This window comes from Pseudochaenichthys georgianus, chromosome 8, assembly GCF_902827115.2.
Source record: "Pseudochaenichthys georgianus chromosome 8, fPseGeo1.2, whole genome shotgun sequence".
Classification (NCBI taxonomy): domain Eukaryota; kingdom Metazoa; phylum Chordata; class Actinopteri; order Perciformes; family Channichthyidae; genus Pseudochaenichthys; species Pseudochaenichthys georgianus.
Genome location: NC_047510.2, coordinates 1,030,416 through 1,045,608, shown reverse-complemented (window position 1 = coordinate 1,045,608; position 15,193 = coordinate 1,030,416). Strand labels below are relative to the sequence as shown.

Here is a 15,193-nt window from a genome sequence, read left to right as displayed (position 1 = left end):
GGAGTCTCAAACAGGCGTTTGTTTAAACATTTTAAGATTGGCTTTAATCAATGTTTGAAAATGAATTCTTCATATCTGATAAATGAGAGGTAACGTTTTATTTATGGTATTATTTCCACACATTTCTCTCCATCCTTCCTTCTGCCAACGGTGTCTCAGTTTCTCGTCTGTCCCGTTGTTGTGCTTAGTGTGTACGCATGGGTTAGAGTTTGCGTGGAGGACCGCACGTTTTCCCGTCAAGTTAGTATTTTATAAATCGCAAACATTGCGTAGAAACTGGCGTACGCCATTTTTTGAGCGTATATCCCTTTATAAATGAGGCCCTGGAGAGAAGAGCTGGAGGAGGCAGCAAGTAGGAAAGGGGGTTAGGGGGATGAAGCGATAGAATAGATAGAGAATGGAAGTAGGATAACGGGGGGAGGGGGGTACATTTGAAGATAACACCAAGAGTTCTGGAAGAAAATATACAAAAACCTCCAGCGCACTGAACCATGTGTGTGTGTGTGTGTGTGTGTGTGTGTGTGTGTGTGTGTGTGTGTGTGTGTGTGTGTGTGTGTGTGTGTGTGTGTGTGTGTGTGTGTGTGTGTGTGTGTGTGTGTGTGTGTGTGTGTTTCAGGACCTATCTGCCTTTATTTTGCTGAGGAGGAACAGCACAGTGGAATAATTAAGCACATACACACACAAACACAATGTGAACAGGACCAGCAAGAGGCAGAGGAAACGTCCGTAGAGTTTACCATTTAATTATTCACTTTGTTTTTTCAAAGTTTATAAATTGTGTCGAAAGCAGCTCAGTCTAGGGACCTGGCTCGGGGACCGAAGAGTCATGAGCTCAAGTCCTGATCGGACCAAAAGGAAGGAGTGCAAACTCTCAGCAGGAGAGGTATTATTAGTATTCAGTCAAATAAGTGTAATGTTGAGGTGTGTACAGTGTCATCAGAGAGGTGTGTGTGACTTCATGGGTAAGAACGCTGTGGGCCAGCTTCCAAGGCCTTAGTGTGTGTGTGTGGGTGTGTGTGTGTGTGTGTGTGTGTGTGTGTGTGTGTGTGTGTGTGTGTGTGTGTGTGTGTGTGTGTGTGTGTGTGTGTGTGTGTGTGTGTGTGTGTGTGTGTGTGTGTGTGTGTGTGTGTGTGTGTGTGTGTGTGTGTGTGTGTGTGTGTGTGTGTGTGTGTGTGTGTGTGTGTGTGTGTGTGTGTGTGTGTGGCAGGGGTGTCAAACTCAATTTCATCGCGGGCCACATCAGCATTACGGTTGCACTCAAAGGGCCGGTTGTAACTTTAAGACTTTATAATTATACATATATAAATATATATACAATAATGTATTAAATTACATAATTGCCAATAATTCTCTTCAGTGCGCATGTCACAAAATGAGATGCATTGTGGGACATGTAGTTTATGGACAACGTGCTTCTGTAAAGTGGCATCTAACCGTAAAATAAACGTATTATATTCTTTACAAGCTCTTGCGGGCCACATGAAATGAAGTCATGGGCCGGATTTGGCCCACGGGCCTTGAGTGTAACACTCCTGATGTAAGGACAGAAGGTCCATGGTTGAAGGCTGATAGCTGGATGGAAAGGGGTCCCGAAACTAAATGAACCAACATGAGGGCAGGAGTAGCTGGAGAGCATTAAAGACTGAAGTCAGTAGAAAATCGAGACAACATAGGAGGAGAACGTCTTCGTACAAGCTGTCAAGAACATTGGGATTAGTGTTTGAAGATGGAACTGCAGGGGTTAGGACCGTTTCACTTTACAAAGGAGAAACACCGTTCTTTGTTCCGGACTGGCTGGGTTTTCGTCTGCAGTGCACTTTTTGAACTTGATGAGACCTCCAAGTGCTATAGAACAGGCTGAAGATTAAAAATGTTGTTGAAGAGGTCCGTGTCCATATTCTAGCATGGACTCTTATACACAACACACCAAACCCCCCCCCCCCCCCCTGGCACCAGAGATGCTGGGAGCCTGTGCTCCGACACCTCTCCATAGGAAAAGAAGAGCATGCATGTATATAGGTATTCTGAAACAAGGCATTTACAGTAGGTCCTGTGCATGAGGTGTCTATATGAAAACTGAGTGACTAACTGCATTTCCCCATGGAATAGATAATGGGCCAAACATCGATTATCAAGATGTAAGTTCTTCAGTATACACACAGCCAAATAAACCCTTAAATCAGCTTTGTATTGCAACAATTCTTCTTACTTAAATATGTGTTAGGAGCTTTAAGTAATTTAGTTTGATAACAGGTCCTGTAGTTTTCCATCCCCGTAGGAAAGTTAATAATTACACACTAAGCCTAAATGTTCAACAAACAATGTCACCAGCTAATAATTGATCACTTAAAGGTCCCATGGCCATCTCTACTGATCATAGTTCCATTGTTGAGGTCTACTAGAATATATTTACATTGTGCAATGTTCCAAACTCACATTGGTTTCTCACAGCCTCTCTGTGTCAGCATCAACGTCTGTGTTCACTCTCTGTCCTGAACGCTGAGTAAGAAACAGGTTCAGAACGCTGTGAGCATGGGTCTGTGGAGAGCATTGCTCCGCCATCCCAACGCGTCTGTTACCAGCGTTCAGGAACTCCCTGTTAGTTAGCCAAGGGGTCCAGGTGTGTGAGGTGCTTGGTCCATTTGGTCAATCCGGTCATCTGTTGTTGATCTGGGTGTTAACACGTCACAGGACCCAGGAAGCAAACAATGGAAACAGAGAAATGTCCAACGAGGCGTTCAGGGGCAGCACAGACAGTGTTCTCTGTGTCAGTGTTACTCGCTACAGCGTGCACGTTGAGGGGTGTGACTGCAGAGCGTTCACACAGAAAGACCTTCATAACACAAGGGACGGTGGTAACCGGAAAAGCATGCCTTTAAGTTTCTTATATGATGGAATAACACAAGTAGCAAATAAAGGCTGCTCAATAATAAAAGAACATATTCAATATTTTATAAGCAAACAAGAGCAGGCAGAGTGTTTGAATGTTTAAGGTCATATAGCAAACATCACTCTGCTTTAGATGCATTACTTGTATGATGCTGAGTGATATTTGGACTGAATAAATACACTAAACTAGCAGTGAATTGCACTTGAGCAGCTCCCTTTGAAAAGGTACATGAATGCCCACAGTCTCAGTGGGGAGGTCACGTGAGTCCGTCTCATGAATAGGATGGTAGTACTGTGACACACGGACACACATGGATGATGCAATGATGAGGAATCTGATAACACGTCGTAACGCGTGGGGGGCATCTTGGCAGAATGGAGCATGGCACCGTTCAGCAGCACAGAGAGGGCGCTGTTGTGAAAGGGAAATACCTGAAACAACGAGCACATTTCTAAAAGAATGAAAGAGCTCTCTCGATCCTCGTCCATCATCAGTCTGAGTATCGCTCTCTGGCATCGCTCCATAGGGAACAACATGTGTGGTGCCAGCTTTAGGTCTGTGAACATGTATCTGTCACAACAAGCGATAAGTGTGGCGTGAACCACCACAGAAACATACCGGACCAGAGGCTCTCTCCCATAACAGATAACAACATGCACCGTATCGAACAAGAGGTAAGCAGGACCCATACATGAGTACAGCCTGTGGAAAGTAATAATCCATGTTCTTTTGTGGTTGTGGAGTGGAGTTGGCTATGGTCTGATTATTCCTTCATTATTTTAATATCTGGGGGCCTCGCTCGCCCGTAGGGACGTCATCTGTTCCAGTGACTTTGTGTTGAGACTTGAACTTCAACCTTTGGCCGCCACCAGGGTGTGTGTCCTTAGGCAAGGCACTGAACACCCCACTGTGGTGCGTTTGGGGCTAATGTGTACAGGTGTACTGTATACTAGCAGTATGTTTGTATATGTACTGCATATCAGTGGCGAACCGTGTCTATCACAACTGGACCTTCTGTAGATACACACATTTATTCATTTTATTATATAATCAAATCGATGTTTTGTTTGTTTTATCTGAGTGTTCCGGGGTATTCTCTGAATACCTTGAAGGCCCTGACGGTTCACCACTGCTGCATATGCTATATAATAACCGGATGTGGGTATTTGTACTGCATACATTGTCACGGTCTGTCTGTGTTGTGTTTTGTCTGTCTCTGGTTTCCTGTTTTATTTTGAAAGTGTTCACCCCCTGTCTGTGTGTTGATTATTGTGTCTGTGTCTGCCCTCCTGTGTCTGATTGGCTGATCGTGTTCACCTGTTGCCCCTGTGTTTCTGCCTCCCCTGCCCAGCTGTGTCTGATTGGCTGATCGTGTTCACCTGTTGCCCCTGTGTTTCTGCCTCCCCTGCCCAGCTGTGTCTGATTGGCTGATCGTGTTCACCTGTTGCCCCTGTGTTTCTGCCTCCCCTGCCCAGCTGTGTCTTGTCCTGTGAATACCCTGCTGTGTATTTAGTCTTGTTTCCCCTGTGCTCCAGGTTGGTTCATTGTTTGTTTTTCCTGTCTTCCTCCATGTCAGTCACGATCAGTTTTTCGGGTATGTTTCTTCCTTGTGCTACCGTTGTGTTCATGTCATGTTTTTTGTTATCGGCTTTTGAATAAAGCTCGCTTTTTGTTTATAGACCTTTTTTACCTTTTTTGTAATCTGCATTTGGGTCCTACCTTTTTCCGCGATCTTAACAGAGATCATAACATATATACCAACAGGATGTGTGTATTAGTACTCTATATACCAACAGGATGTGTGTATTAGCACTCTATATACCAACAGGATGTGTGTATTAGTACTCTATATACCAACAGGATGTGTGTATTAGTACTCTATATACCAACAGGATGTGTGTATTAGTACTCTATATACTAACAGGATGTGTGTATTAGTACTCTATATACTAACTGAGGTAAACTGTATTTCCCATGTGGGAATATAAAAGTATGTCCTCTTCCTCTAACACAGGGCTCATGGGAAAGTAAGAAAGAGACACACCATAGAGCGTTACCTTGGTAACAGGCCAACCGGCCCACAGCAGCCTGGTTGCTCTGGTCACCCCGACAACCTGAGGACAGGAGGAGAGGAGAAATCAGGGGAGGAAATATCAGGGGAGGGAATGAGAGGAGAATGAAAGATGACAGGTCTAATGAAGAAAAAGAGAGGAGACGTTAGAGGGGGGGGGGGTAGCGTGAGAGAATACGCTGAGGAGAGAGGAGATAACAAGAGGGAGAGGAGTGGAGTGTGTGATGGTAAAAAGAGGAGACAAGCTTTCCTGTCCACACACACACACACACACACACACACACACACACACACACACACACACACACACACACACAGAAGCTTAGTATTTTCTGAGGCCCATTTAGTGTGGTCTGCTCTAACAGCACATCATGTCCTCTCTCTTCTCTCCGTCTACCATCACATGCTGGTTCGGCAACGCCACTGAGGCACAGAAAAAGTCAGTCAGGAGGGCCGTAACTTGTCCAGTAAATGTTCTAGTCTAGAAAGCTTATACAAGGACAGATTTTTAAAAATGGCACACAATATTGTGAGTGACCTGAGGCACCCTCTTGCCTCTTGCATCCGTGCGGAGACCAGAGTCCTGCATGCTTTTTTCCGGGTTCGGTTCTGGGTAAAACAAAGATGATGCGGGTCGGGTCGCGGGTGTTGCATAATCAACCTGATCTCACCAGAATGCGTGACTCCACCACGACTCCTTAACACCGCATTGCGTGGTGGAGTCACGAACTTTGTTACATTTGCGTGTCTGCACCACGCAAACAACCCCAATGTAAAGTGAATGAGGCTCCTTCGTCGTGGTGCACACACGCATTTCTACAACGTCCCGCAGTGAGCTTTTATTCTATACAACGTTTTTAAAATCTACTTTAGAGCTTGTAGTAACTCGCGGGAGGCTTCTTTTATTTTATTTGTATTCATAATAATTTTTATTTTTCGTCAGAATGTAAAAATTACATTAGTTACCAATTTTTGTTCTCAAAAAACAGTGCAGTGTGTGTAATGCAACTTTGATTTTTATTAGATTAGTTCGTTTTTAAGGAAGGCCAGAGCTTCAGCTGTGTCCAATAGATTGTTCCCTTTATTTAACATTTTTTAAAATAACATTATATTCCGATTTGATCATGTCCCCTTTATTGTATTACGGAGAGCAATGTGAGCGTCCATTCCCATTGGATAACGGAGGATTTTACCCCGGAAGTAAGTATTCTCTTTACTGTCGATTGATTTTACAGTGATATCTGCACTACTCATCAACTCAAAAACATCAGATTATCCTTGTTGATTACACAACATTGATTGGTTTAAGTTGTGTGCAATGCTTTTGTAATTTTCCCCTTCGATTCGGAGAAACAAATATGTGTTCAGTTTAGGATGGCCAAAGACACTACACTACCCAGAATCCTCAGCTATTGTTCCGCGTTGCCTCAAGCTCTGTGATTGGTTGACCTCCAACTGCATTCCATATGAGAAAAACGTTTCGTAAAAGATAAATCATACTTTATTCAGCAGTGCTTGCTTTACTCTTTGAAAGTCATCACATTAATGCATTGTAAATAGTACACATCTGTCGTAGTTCTTTCTTTATCTACAGAGATCTGGCCTCAAAATAGACCGGAAACTATTCTTCTACCATTCTGTTTTAATTTCACAATAAAGTTAGTAGTAATAATTTGTTTTGATATTATTGTTTTTTATTAACTACTAGACGACTGGGTCATGTTAAGACCATCTTTTCTGTGTTGCTGTGGGGTTTTTCCATCCATTTTGTGTTACAAATATCAAACAATAACAGAATATATCCTTTGTAAACTAAACCAGAAACAGCAGTATATTTTATTTTGTTAACACTGTAAATTTGACAGCTTTTTAACCTATGTTTTTAACCCATACCTCCTACTGGTTAAAGCACGTTATTATACGTTTAGAGTAATATTGAAATCTTGAAAAGGGATGTCCAAAATAGCAATTATATACAGTTTTTAATTAACTATTTGTAGAGAATAACGAGTAATGTATATACTTTATAGGGATCTGAAGATAAATATTTAGTCTTCTCAAGCACCAACAATCATTACAACATTACATTGCATTTAGCTGACGCTTTTATCCAAAGCGACTTACAATAAGTGCGTTCGACCAACAAAATACAAGCTTGAAGAAAACAGAATCATATAAGTACATCAGGTTTCATAGAGCCAAAACATTTCAAGTGCTAATCAACTGGCTTTAGATAAGCCAGTCCTCCAATCAAATATCTCGCCTGATTGTTGGCACTTGACAATCACCTTCCCTGAATTTTACTCAGGTGTAACTAAAGTCTGCTTTAAGGGTTGTTTATATTTCACATCATTAATCCGAATCTGTAAAGTAACTAAAATAAATGTAGTGGAGTAAAAATACCAGGTTAACCTTAACGCGCCGGCGCGTCCAGGTGCGCATAATTTTACGTAATTAATCATATATTTTCGATTATAAGGAGTAGAAACATGATTCAGATATCCGCGGAATCGCTGGAAGGGTAGCTTTCCAGCGGTATCTCCTGTGAGACTGTAACCAGGGCACAGCAGCCAATATGGCCGCTCAAAGCAGCTTGACTTTACACTGTGTGGGATTGGTGGATTCGTGTGTCCGTCAAGGACATCTCGGCCGGTAGCCATCATGGTCTGAAAGGACCAATGGACATCGAGAAATCACTAAGGACCTACCCACCAAGTAAAAAAAACATAAACCACATGTCTCCCATTAGTTTACGTCTGTGTGGAGAGAGAGAGAGACAGAGAAAATGGCTAAAAAAAACTTTACAGTTGCCGACTTCACTAGAGATTTTTTTCGCTAGCAGCAGTGAAGATAGAGCCTCAGAACCTGAAGTCTTCGACTCTTCTGAAGAAGAAGAACACAAAGACAACAACAAGGATCCATTTGGACATGGGTAAGTGTAAATATTACAGTAATAGTGTAGCCTACTGGCAATGTGTGGGGAATACCACGAAAATGAACAATAGGTTTATTGATATATATGTTTTATCGAGAGTCATGAATGTTTTATTGGGACAAAATAGACTCCATTAGCAAACGTTTACTCTGTGTTAACGTTATTTTGGTGTGTAAAAGTGAGATTACATGTGTAGATGATATTAAATTAATCATTTATTCGTCCCACAACGGAGACATTTACAGTGACATGTTTTTGCCATCGATTATTTTATCATACTGTTTTGTACAGATGAGACTTTGTCATAGATGTATTTATATGTGTGCCTGTTATTATTTTACCGTCCTGTACAGATGAGACTTTGTAATCAGATGTAGCCTATGTATATGTGTGTCTGTGATTTTATACTGAATGTAAAGTAACTGGAAATACGTGTGTGTGTGTGTGTGTGTGTGTGTGTGTGTGTGTGTGTGTGTGTGTGTGTGTGTGTGTGTGTGTGTGTGTGTGTGTGTGTGTGTGTGTGTGTGTGTGTGTGTGTGTGTGTGTGTGTGTGTGTGTGTGTGTGTGTGTGTGTGTGTGTGTGTGTGTGTGTGTGTGTGTGTGTGTGTGTGTGTGTGAGATTGAGAGAGACTCCTTCTCCAACCTCCCAAACTTTCTTTTTATGTGTGCATTGTTATTTGTGCTTGAGCAACATTTTACTTGAACTTTATTTCAATGAAATTTAGTTGTAATTATTGTCCTACATTTTAATTTGTTTTACAGAGATGTTTCACAGCTGTCTGGGCCTAGTGGCCCACAGGCGGCGTTTATCCAGCAGCCACAACATCCATCTGTGCCGGCCCCCAGGTCAAGATCTACTGTGGCTCAAGGACCTTCACCAGAGCCATCACCACCAAGGACCAGCAGACCACCATCACTACAGCAGCCTCCACCTCCATCTGCGGCTGCCACCAGGTCAAGATACACCTCAGCACAAAGGCTCCTCCACAGCCATCACCTTCAACCCAGCCAGCAAGGAGGTCTCATGGAGGTCTCGTATAGCACTTGTACACCCCACCTACACAGCAGCCCATGCACCATCACCCCCACCCACACAGCAGCCAAACCCACTGTCTTGGAAGACAGACAAAGACCTTGACACTGTCTTGACATGTATAATGAATAGTTGGTTGAAAGTTCTGATGTTCAATTTTGTAAATAGTTAGATTTTCCAGTTTCTTATATTTATATAAATAGTTGGTTGAAAAAAACATATTTATAATAAATTGTTGGTTGAAAAAAAGGTTGAATGCTCAATTTGTATTTGTACACATCACATGAACCTTGGTATGTAATATTAAGTCATTATTCAGTCCTGATGTATCTCAGTCCCTGCTGTGGTGCAAGTAGAGTGATAAACACCTGTTTTACTCAAAATTCGAATTAAATTTGTTTTCATTTTAGACATGAATTACACATTTATATACAGTGTAATTCAAATATTTCAATGCTTTTGTGATCCTAAGACTTTGGTAACCAAATCTAAAACACCAAAACATTTTGATCACATGAATACATTTTTGAGTTTTGAAGATTTTCCAAAAATCTGATGTAACATTTTAAGCTTTTGAGCTACTTATCTCATCAAACAGTGCTCTAAGGTGAGTAATTTGCATATATAGCAATACCAGAGATTGTCCTGAACATTTTGATATTGAACACATGGGGTGCCATGTTAGAAGAAATACATTTAAAAGGTGATTTAAGAAAACATCAAAAATTCGAGAAAATACCCTTAGACTCCAGAGGAAGAAAGCCCTCAGGATTATAAAAGACCCCCATCACCCCAGCCACAAACTGTTCTGTCTGCTGCCGTCTGGCACAACAGCCGCATTCTAGGAGAGGATGTGGCTGTTGTGGAGGACTACAGTACCTGGGAGTGCACCTATGGGCTGAACTGGAGGATCAACGCTGACGCTGTGTACAAGACAGGGGGATGAGCAGACTCTATTTTCTGAGGAAACTGAGATCCTTCCACGTGTGCAGCAAGATGCTGGAGATCTTCTAGTCTGTTGTGGCCAGTGCACTCTTCTTTGCTGCCGTCTGCTGGGGGGGGGGGGCATCAGAGCCGGTGACACCAGCAGGATCAATAAAGTGATCAGGAAAGCTGGGTCTGTCATCGACATCAAGCTGGACCCCTTTGAAGCTGTGGTGGAGAGGAGGACACTGAACAGTCTTCTCCAACAGACTGCTGACAAGGACCGATACAGGAACACATTCCTGCCCACTGCAATGACTTTGTACAATAAATCACCTCTGGCTGGAAGAGAACTCTCTGCTCCATAGTTTCTCTTGGAATAAAACCTCGCTGTACATTTTACACATATATAATCTGTTCAATATTTGATATTCCATTGTCATATATTTTTGAAAATGTATATTTGCATATATATTATTTACATGTATGTTTTCTATTTCAACACGTATATTTTATATTTTCTTTTTTTTCTATTCTTGTTTATTTGTAGTTTTGTTTTGTTGTAAAATGCCTTGTCTTTTATTCTGCTGCAACAAAAACAATTTCCCAAATTGGGATCAATAAAGTACCATCTTATCTTATCTTATCTTATCTTACATCTGGACTAAAACCACCAGACTCAGGGACAGTTCCATCCCACAGGCCATAAGACTATTAAACACCTGAACTTTGAAATAACATCCATAGCATTAATCTGGCTGCTACTTAGAAATGATTTGTGTAATATATCATATATTCCAATCACTTGTATATAGACTCTTATTGCATTATTTCACTTTTTTTCTTTTTGTATTGACTTGCACTATTTTTTCTGTTTATCTGTTTTATTGTGTTGCACTGTTGGAGGAGCCTGTGACCTAAGGGGGGGGGGGGGGGACGTTCGATTCCTGTTTTGAATAGTGTGCCGTGATGGTTTTCATTCCATTTCAAAATGCTGTTTGTCGCTCAGCGTAAACTTCGCGCACTGCCACTCCAACATCCAATCACAGAGCTTGAGGACAAATCACGGGGTTTGTCAAGCAAAGCACATGGTGTAGTCCCAAACGATAGCTGAGGATTCTGGGTAGTGTAGTGTCTTCGGCCATCCTAAACTGAACACATATTTGTTTCCCCGAATCGAAGGGGAAAATTACAAAAGCATTGTACACAACTTAAACCAATCAATGTTGTGTAATTAACAAGGATAATCTGGTGTTTTTGAGTTGATGAGTAGTGCAGATATCACTGTAAAATCAATCGACAGCAAAGAGAATACTTACTTCCGGGTGTAAAATCCTGCGTTATCCAATGGGAATGGATGCTCACATTGCTCTCCGTAATACAATAAAGGGGACATGATCAAATAGGAATATAATGTTCTTTTAAAAAAACTAAAAGGGAACAATCTATTTGACACAGCTGAAGCTCTGGCCTTCCTTAAAAACAAACTAATTTAATAAAAATCACAGTTGTATTACACACAATGCACTGTTTTTTGAGAACAAAAATTCGTAACTAATGTCCCAAAATACATTCTGACGAAAAATAAAAAATTATTATGAATACAAATAAAATAAAAGAAGCCTCCCGTGAGTTACTACAAGCTATAAAGTAGATTTTAAAAACGTTTTATAGAATAAAAGCTCACTGCAGGACGTTGTAGAAATGCGTGTGTGCACCACGACAAAAGAGCCTCATTCACTTTACATTGGGGTCGTTTGCGTGGTGCAGACACGTAAATGTAACAAAGTTCGTGAGACCACCACGCAATGCGGTGTTAAGGAGTGGTGGTGGAGTCACGCATTCTGGTGAGATCAGGTTGTGCATAATAAATATATTAAAATTATAATAATTTAGTTTAATGTTTAAATCCTCAGACTTCTCCCCCACGGGACCGCGCATAATCATAACCTCTGCTGCATATCAATCTGCTGCTGTGCGCGCCACATTCAAAATGGCTGAGGTGAAGCTCTCTAGCGGAGAATACAGCATTTTCAATAACACTTTCTCAAGAGTGAAATCCAATGTCTGGGAGGCTTTTGGTGTCATCCTAGATGGAGAAAATAACCAACATCCCACGCTTTTTGAGACAAATATGCAACTGCATGTGTTAATAATTACACGTTTTCACTGCTCATATATAGGCTAGGCTATGCGGGTTCGGGTCGGGTTGCGGATCTTGTGCCGACGGGTCGGGTCGGGTTGCGGAACTAATTGGCAATAAGGTAGGTTCGGTATTGCACGTCGCGGGTGCGGGGCGGGAGCGGGTCTTGAAAATCAGACCCGTGCACGACTCTGGCTGAGGTATCGTGCCTGTCTGTTTAGAAAGAACAGATCTAGGCTGTCTTTCGTCCCACAAGCCATCACACTCCTTAATCAATGATGGCTAGGATGCACTGTTTACCCAGCTGGCCTGGCACTGTCCCCCCCCCTCTCGCAAATGAGGGCCTACACTCTAAACTCGGATTTTATTGAAATTAAACTTTTAATAATGCTGTTCATGTTTTGTAAAAAGACTGTCATTACTAAAGCAAATTAGTTGTTTGCACTATTTAACTGAAATGTGCATTGCAATAATCCTGTTAAGCAGAGATAATTCAGTGTGTTACGTTTCTGCAAGAGAGGGGAGGGGCTCCACACACATTGAGCATGAGTGCTGCAGCTGCACTGCACGCAGTCAGAGGTGAAGACCAAGGAGCCCGCTAATTATGGCTGGTCCGACCGAATTTTGAAAATAACTTTACGTGGAATGGTGAGTTTGAAAACATCTATATCTATCTGTAGATATATTTCTGATAGATTAGCTAAAAGACCTGCTCACAACAAGTTAGCTTAGCGCTAAAGCTGCACGTGGTTTAGCTAACGTTACTTAACGTCTGTTCATATGGTAACAAAACCGATTTAAAATGGCTTCATAATGGTTGCATATGACTGATTCGTCACATTTATAACAGTAATTTAGCAAAATGTTCAAAGGAGCATGTCATTAAGGGGATATTAGCAGTTTAGCTAACGTTCTGCAGAGGTTAGTTAACTTTGTACAGAGGTTAGTTGACATTTTGCATTGGAGTTAATGTGTTTTTTTTCGTTTTCTTTTCTAGTTATAATTTGGTAATAAACCCGATTCAAAATGTGTTTTCCTTAGGTTACACGTGAGCAGTGTTGGGGAAGTTATTTTTAAAAAGTAGTGTTTGCTCGTTACTTCTTTAAAAAAGTAATCCCTTACTTTACTTAGTTACCCTGCAAGGAAAGTAACTTTTTACGTTACTCGTTACTTTTACGTTACTTTTATGTTGCTCGACTTTGGGCAGAACCCCATCTCTGTTCCTAAATGTGTAGGCTTACATAAAGTTCTACTATGGAGGACATAACAGATTGTTTTGTGCTCTTTATTATAAAAAAATGCCACAGAGCACTTAACAAAACATTGGGCTATAGGCGTCAACACCAGCACTAAACAATAATATCAATATCAAATCATAATCATTAAGGGTTACAGGCTAGCCCCAAAATAGGTGCAAAGCTTGTGCAAATCATATCAATAGGCTACTAAATAGGCTTGGACTCGAAATATCATAATTTCCCCGGGGATCTTGAGCTACTAGCTTCATGCTAGCATGTTTTCCTTTCAAATTCTTGGTGAGGTTGGCAGTGGAGTTAACGGCAGTGGACACAAGTTTCTGGCCAGGGCACAACGCACACCTTACACTCACATTTTTCCCCTTAGTTTCAACAAGTTCGAAGTAATGGGAATACCTCCATCCCTCGAATGTTAGCGTTGGCTGCGCCTGTTTCTCGCTTGCCATCACTGCTCTTCAGTCTTCATGCCTGTGAGTGATTTGTCACATTTACAACAGGAACCTAGCAACATTTTCCGAGGACAATGTCATTAGGTAGATATTAGCAGAGGTTGCTTAATGTTTTGCAGTAGAGTTAATGGTTTAAAAATAAAATAAAATGAATAACAGTTAATGTTACTAAGTGAGTTGTTGACCTAAACATTGTCTTATGTTCTGTTTTACAGGTTCTTGTGAAGATGCAGTGGAAGTGCAAACACTGTGAGTTTGTATCTGAGAGAACCCCAACCCCACAGACTTCCACAAAGCAGGCTCTGTAAGTATCCTCTTACCTTCTCACAGAGTATTTAAAAGCACCATTATTTGTTAGTTCCTGTCCCTGGTAAACCCTGTGAGCGTAGTTTTATACAATTACAGATTAAGATTGTTCCACTTATCACTAGTACGATTAGTTCTGGCCGATAAATATTGGTGAAATTGTTACAAACAAGACAAAACAAAAGCCGCTTATAAAGGTGGGGTAGGTAAGTTTGAGAAACCGGCTTGAGATCGCTAGAATTTGAAAATACACAACCGGAGAAAATCTGCCACTTCCTCACAGAGCCCCTCCTCCAACACACACGAACGCACACATGACCAATGAGGGCACGAGATAAGTGTGTGCCCCGATGGAAGGCTGACAGGCAGGTAGGCCATCCAATCCGTTTAGCCGGTTGTACTTTTTACAGTATTACGGCTTCTACAGATGAAATTTTTTTGTCAAAGCACTTAAGATATTCATTGCTATCGGGATGTTAAGAGCATTCCATGGAATATAACAAAAAGTGTATCTCGAGTCGGTTTCTGAAACTTACCTACCCCACCTTTAACTGTTAGTTTGCCACTTGTTTTTAAATGTGGCAGATCTTATAATATCTCACTGGAAAAAAATGTCAATAAAGAATCTGAATATTCCTGACAGCATTATACTGAGGCAAGTTTTGAAAGAATGAAGAACACAGACATCTGTCAGTATCATGTATTCTGTCCTCCTTCCACTGCTGCTGTGGGTCACTGCCTGCAGGGGGGGGGGGGGGTCTGCTTTTTCTCAGCAAGTGAATTCACAAGAATACGCAACGTTTTAAGATACGTGGCAAACTGAGCTAAACAGTTCATACAGACAGCTGTTAAACCATGTGTGGGTTACGTTTAATATTGGGTTTCCATACCATCCCTAAATGTAATCATTTCTTATTCATTGTTTATTGCTATTTTGCAATTTTTTTATCACGCATGTTCATATTACGATGACAACGAAAATAGTACTATACTACTACTACTACTACTACTACTACTACTACTACTACTACTACTACTACTACTACTACTACTACAAACATCTAATCATGTCGCTCGGTCTCTGTAAGGAACTCTCTGTAAGGAACATCTCCTCTTGAGGCTCCGTCTCTCCCGCTCTGTATCCTCGAGCCACTTTGGACCACTCTGCAGAGGTGGAGAAGTACTC

The 15,193-nt window shown here is 41.4% G+C and overlaps 1 protein-coding gene across 1 annotated transcript in view; it reads right to left on the bottom strand.

The window, feature by feature from the left end:
- LOC117451071 (junction plakoglobin-like) overlaps window positions 1–15,193 on the bottom strand; it is a 339,882-nt gene that overhangs the window by 264,842 nt on the left and 59,847 nt on the right. The window contains exon 2 of the mRNA XM_071203922.1: window positions 4,948–5,004. The gene's annotated coding sequence lies outside the window, so the exon portion shown is untranslated. The remainder of the gene's footprint in view (window positions 1–4,947; window positions 5,005–15,193) is intronic.